This window comes from Colobus angolensis, unplaced genomic scaffold (genome assembly GCF_000951035.1).
Source record: "Colobus angolensis palliatus isolate OR3802 unplaced genomic scaffold, Cang.pa_1.0 Scaffold112, whole genome shotgun sequence".
In the NCBI taxonomy this organism is placed as follows: Eukaryota; Metazoa; Chordata; class Mammalia; order Primates; family Cercopithecidae; genus Colobus; species Colobus angolensis.
In genome coordinates, this window is record NW_012112253.1 from 8,062,722 (window position 1) to 8,068,865 (window position 6,144).

Sequence of the window (6,144 nt, forward strand, 5' to 3'; positions counted from 1 at the left end):
TGCAATAGTCAAGATAGGGAATCAGCCTGTGTCCATCCACGGATGAACAGATAAAGAAAATGTGAGTTGTACGCACAACGCAATACTATTCATTCATTAAAAAGACAAAATCTTGTTATTTGCAGCGACATAGATGGAACTGGAGGTTACTATGTTAAGTGAAACAAGCCAGACACAGAAAGACAAATATCACATGTCCTTACTCATAATGTGGGAGCTAAAAAGTTGATGTCATGGAGGTAGAGAGGAAAATGAGGGTTACCAGAGCCTGTGGTAGGAGAGATGGATGTGGCGAGAGGGATGAAGCAAGGTTTGTTAATGGGTACAAAAATACAATTTGATGGAAGGGGTAAGTTCTAGTATTCAATAGCACAGTAGAGTGACTCTAGTTAACAATATATTTTATATTTTAAAATAGCTAGAAGGGGGAAAGCCGGGGAAGAGGCCGAGGCGGGAGGGCGCCGAGCCATGGCGGCCAAGACCACAGGCCTGGGGCGCTGGTAGGTGGTGAAGAAAGGCCTGCGGCCTGGGGCCAGCGCCAGCGGCAGAGGCGGCAGGAACCACTGGGCGCTCGGAGAAGCAAATGGAGTGTGGAAATACGACCTGACTCCTCCAATCCAGACCACAAGCACCCTTTATGAGCGGGGCTTTGAGAATATCATGAAGCAGCAGAATAAGGAGCAGGTCCCACCCCCTGCTGTGGAGCCTAAGAAACCAGGGAACAAGAAGTAGCCAGAGAAGGTGGCAACTCTTTCCAACCAAAACCGGAAGCAGGGCTGCTTCCGCAGCCTGGAGGAAGCACTGAAAGCTCAGGATGTGGCAGCCCTGCAGAAGGAACTGGACAAGAGTCAGAGCATATTCCCTGGAAACCCATGCATATGGTTGAAGGACCTGGCCAGCTATCTCAACTACAAGCTACAAGCTCCTCTAAGTGAACCCATGCTGAGCCAGCATACTCGTGATCATCCCTACAGCCTGGTGAGCTGGGAGCTGCGTGGGATCATCCGAGGGCTGCTGGCAAAGGCAGCAGGGTCTCTGGAGCTCTTTTTTGACCACTGTCTGTTCACCATGCTGCAAGAGCTGGATAAGACACCAGGGGAGTCACTACATGGTTATCGCATCTGTATCCAGGCCATCCTGCAAGACAAGCCCAAGATTGCCACCGCAAACCTAGGCAAGTTCCTGGAACTACTGAGGTCCCACCAGAGCCGACCAGCAAAGTGTCCGACCATCATGTGGGCCCTGGGTCAAGCGGGTTTTGCCAACCTCACCGAGGGACTGAAAGTGTGGCTGGGGATCATGCTGCCTGTGCTGCGCATCAAGTCTCTGTCTCCCTTTGCCATTACATACCTGGATCGGCTGCTCCTGATGCATCCCAGCCTTACCAAGGGCTTCGGCATGATTGGCACCAAGGACTTCTTCCCACTTCTAGACTTTGCCTATATGCTGAACAACTCGCTGACACCCAGCCTGCAGGAGCAGGTATGTCAGCTCTACCCCCAACTGAAGGTGCTGGCATTTGGAGCAAAGCTGGATTCCACCCTGCATACCTACTTCCCTTCTTTTCTGTCCAGAGCCACCCCTAGCTGTCCCCCTGAGATGAAGAAAGAGCTCCTGAGCAGCCTGACTGAGTGCCTGACAGTGGACCCCCTCAGCGCCAGTGTCTGGAGTCAGCTGTACCCTAAGCACCTGTCACAGTCCAGCCTGCTGCTGGAGCACTTGCTCAGCTCCTGGGAGCAGATTCCCAAGAAGGTACAGAAGTCTTTGCAAGAAACCATTCAGTCCCTCAAGCTTACCAACCAGGAGCTGCTGAGGAAGGGCAATGGTAACAACCAAGATGTTGTCATCTGTGACATGGCCTGCAAGGGCCTGTTGCAGCAGGCTCAGGGTCCTCGGCTGCCCTGGACGCGGCTCCTCCTGTTGCTGCTGGTCTTCACTGTAGGCTTCCTGTGCCATGACCTCCGGTCACACAGCTCCTTCCAGGCCTCCCTTACTGGCCGGTTGTTTCAAACATCTGGTTTCTTACCTGCCAGCCAACAAGCGTGTGCCAAGCTCTACTCCTACAGACTGCAAGATTATAGCTGACTGGAGAAGACACTGCCTGTCTGGGGCTCCCACCTGCTCACCATGGTGCGGCCCAGCTTGCAGCTGGCCTGGGCTCACATCAATGCCACAGTCAGCTTCTTTTCTGCCCACTGTGCCTCTCACCTTGCCTGATTTGGTGACAGCCTCACCAGCCTCTCTCAGAGGCTACAGATCCAGCTCCCTGACTTCCTGAATCAGCTGCTCTGCTATCTGAGAGAGCTGCCCCTGCTTTTCTACCAGGATGTGCTGCTGCCATTGTGGCACCTCTTGCTTGAGGCCCTGGCCAGCACCCATGAGCACTGCCATGAGGCATGCAGAGGTGAGGTGACCTGGGACTGCATGAAGACACAGCTCAGTGAAGCTGTCCACTGGACCTGGCTCTGCCTACAGACATCACAGTGGCTTTCCTGGACTGGGCACTTGCCCTGATATCCCAGCAGTAGGCAGGCCCTGCCTCCCTGGCCACTGATTTCTGCATGAGCAAACCATCCAAGACTGCAGTGGGTAGAAGGTAGCAGTTCTTCATGGGAGTCTTTTTAACTTGGTGCCTGAGTTCTCTCCTAGGCAAGTGGCCAGTTGCCTCCACCTCAGTTCTTCCATCTTTGGTGGGGACAGGGCCCAGCGGCATCTCAGCCTCCTACCCACAATTCCACTGAACACTTTTCTGGCCCTACTGCACATGGCCCCCAGCCTCCATCCTTGCACTGCCCTTGCCCTCTGCCTTCCACTTCCTTCCATCTCATTTCTAAACCCCAAACAGCTCATCTCTAAAAAGACAGAACTCCCAGCAGGTGGCTTCTGTGTTCTTCTGACAAATGATTCCTGCTTCTCCAGACTTTAGCAGCCTCCTGTTCCCATTCTTGGTCACAGCTCTAGCCACAGCAGAAGGAAAGGGGCTTCCAGAAGGCCCGTTGGGAAACAGCAGCCTTACCTCCACCTGAAGCCTAGGTGCGGCTGTCAGTGGATATGGGGGACTGCATGGAAATGCCTCTCACTTCAAAATGCCCAACCTGCCCCAAATGCCTCTGAGCCCCTCCCTGTCTCCTCCTTCATAGTCCTACTTCTTCCAACTTTCCGTTCCCCATCATGCTGGGGGACTCTGTCACAAGGCTCAGCTTCTCTCCATTGTCTATCCCTCCTGTCATCTGTCTGGAGAGCAGAGCCCAGGTAGTTGTGTGCCTTGGGCCCAGGGAACCCTCCATCAACCTGAGACAGGACTCAGCATATGGTTCTTGAGTACGCCTACCAAGTGGAATAAAGGACACAGATTTGGAAAAAAAAAAAAAAAAATAGCTAGAAGACTTGAAGTGTTCTTAACACAAAGAAATGGTAAATGTCTGAGGTGATGACTAGCCTAAAAACCCCGATTGATCATTACACATTGTATGCATGTATCAAAATACTGCACGTACCCTATAATACGTACAAATATTATATATTGATAAAAATCATAAAAATAAAAAAATTTAAATAGAAGCAGGGCTACCCAGGTGCCACCATGCTTGAGAGGCCATCTGTAGGTACTCTGGCCGGTGACCCCAGCTAAGGCCATCCCCATTAAGACATCAGCCATGTGAGCAGAGCCATGGCAGACCTCCCAGCCTGACCATCTGCCTGCTGAATTCCATGGAGCGACCTTAGTCAAAAGAGGTGGAAAAGAAGACGTGGCCAACCAAAAGGAGCTTGAATTTCTGACCACAGAATTCCTGACCATAAAATTATGAGCTCTAATAAAATATTTTCAAAGGCAAACAAACAATGACAAAGGCCAATGGAGTAGATCCAAATGAGGGAGAACGAGAGAAATGTACTAGAGAGATCCTGACAGTGCATGGATGTGGAGGATGGGAGAATTCAAGGGCCAGAAGGAAAAGATGACTTTAGGCAGGAGGAGAAATAGCTCTGCCAGTATAATAGGGAGAAGGAAGATGGAATGTGTTATGTGTAAGTGGATGTGCATGTAGGTTTAGGATCAATACTTCCAATCTAACAGCTTCTACTTTTAATCTAAAGTAGGAGGCAAGTTCAACTGCTGAGAATTGGGAAAGAAGTGTAGAATGAGACTGTATAGAGTGGAGATAGTTTTAAATACGCCTTATGTTTGGTAGAATAGTCAGTGATAAAAGAAACAAGATAACGCAATCATCCATCTGTCTCATTTCAGTCACCATCTCTCTCTCAACCTCTCCCATTTCCCTTCCCTTTCTTTCTCCCTCCTTCCCTTTCCCTCTCCCTCTGTGTCTCACCTCTCAGCCAACCTGGAGCACAAATGCCTAACAGCCAGGTGATTCTCGAGTTCTCTCTTAAACATCAAGTATTAATAGATTTTTCATCCCACACAAAACATAGTTACACAGAAGACAATTCAGTGGAACATTTATTCTCTGCTTTTTCTGCCTTATGACTGCATCTTTACATTCTAAGTTTCTAACTTATTATACAGTCATCAGAAATATGTTCAAATGAATCCTACGTAAACTCACTATTTTGGGCCATTGCTACTCCATAAAGTACCTGAAATGAATGATAACCTACTACACAACAGGTCTCTGCTTATTTCTGCTCCTCAGCAACCAATGGTATCTTCCCATGGCTGTCACAAGTAGTAGGCTTATTGTAGTCAGATTCACTTCAATTATGATTCCTTTAATTCTAATTTGTGTGAAAGAAATTCGAGAAACTTACTTAAATTCCCCAAGACACTGTTGACTAATCATTAAATGGACATTATGATAACTGTCTTTCACAGGCATTGTATTAACTACTTATATACTTAAAGGGATCATAATTTCTGATTCAAGCTAATTGTCCTGGCATAATTATTAACAATGTCTTCTTTCTGTTCTTTTTTTGTGCTTTTTCTTTTTTTAACTTTTATTTTAAGTTCAGGGGTACACATGTAGGTTTGTTACACAGGTAAACTTGTGTTGTCATGGGGGGTTGTTACACAGATTATTTCATCACTCAGGTATTAAGCCTAGTACCCATTAGTTATTCTTCCTGATCCTCTCCCTCCTCCCACCCCTCACCCTCTGACAGGCTCCAGTATGTGTTGTACCCCTTTATGTGTCTTAAAATTACCCAGGTTTAAATAGCAAGTTATATGGTTACCCCTTAGGGTCACCAGTGTGTTTGTAAAAGTTTAAAAACTAGTTCTCCAGAGAGATAAAAAACTGATTTGCAGCATTCGTAAATTTCCATGGTGTAAATATTCCCTCTGTGGCCAATGTGTTTCGCTTACAGAATTCCTGAAAATTTAATAATTGGCTTATGTGAGCTAATAAGAGCTGGCTCTAGCACCACTGAAAGTGGCTCTCAAAATTAACTGCACATTGAATGACTTATGTAGCTTTAAATATGTTGGATTCCACCTGTATTGGTCTGCAGTTAGCCCTGGCATCAGGATTTGTAAAAGCTCCCCTGGTGATTCTGCTATGCAGCTAATCTTAAGGACTCTTGCCCTATATACCCAGCCTATAGTAAGTGATCAATAAGAGGTGGCCATTTCCATTGGATAGGATCTTCCTGTGACAGTTTTATCTTTAATGACTTGCTTTCTTTTCTCTCTGGCTTTAATGTAAATGTTAATAAGTAAATTTGGGAAACTATTAAAACCAGAATTCTGAAAGACTTCTTGATTCAGGTCTTTCTTCACAGATCACTTCCCACTCGAAAATAAATGTGTTCTTCGTTCAATCTTTGTGCTATTCTCCTACCCAATTTTCACCACCTTTTCTATTTTTACTTCTTAGCTTTACCCATCCTGAAACTCTGTCCTTGAGAGTCTCATGTGATATGAAAGCAGGAAACACAAAGTGTGGAGGTTACCCAAATGGATAGTAGGGTCATGATGTGGGCAAGGCACACAAGAATGTCCATGCCATGAGCTATTGAGGATAAGAAGAAAGCAGGAATTAAATCATAGGCAGGAAATGGCAAACCACCCCCAAGGGACAGGAACAACTTGAAATTGACCAGGTATGGATTTGATATTGAAAGAGGTCTAATCTACTTGTTGAAACATGTCCACAGAGTCTGTAGGCAAGAATGCTATTCTGA

The 6,144-nt window shown here is 46.9% G+C and overlaps 1 pseudogene across 1 annotated transcript; it reads left to right on the forward strand.

Moving 5' to 3' along the window:
- The first annotated feature begins 468 nt into the window (after positions 1 to 468).
- LOC105523202 lies at positions 469 to 2,528 on the forward strand (annotated as a pseudogene). Its single transcript, XR_001003552.1, has one exon. The product of XR_001003552.1 is annotated as a transmembrane protein 214 pseudogene (transcript).
- The last annotated feature ends 3,616 nt before the right edge of the window (positions 2,529 to 6,144 follow it).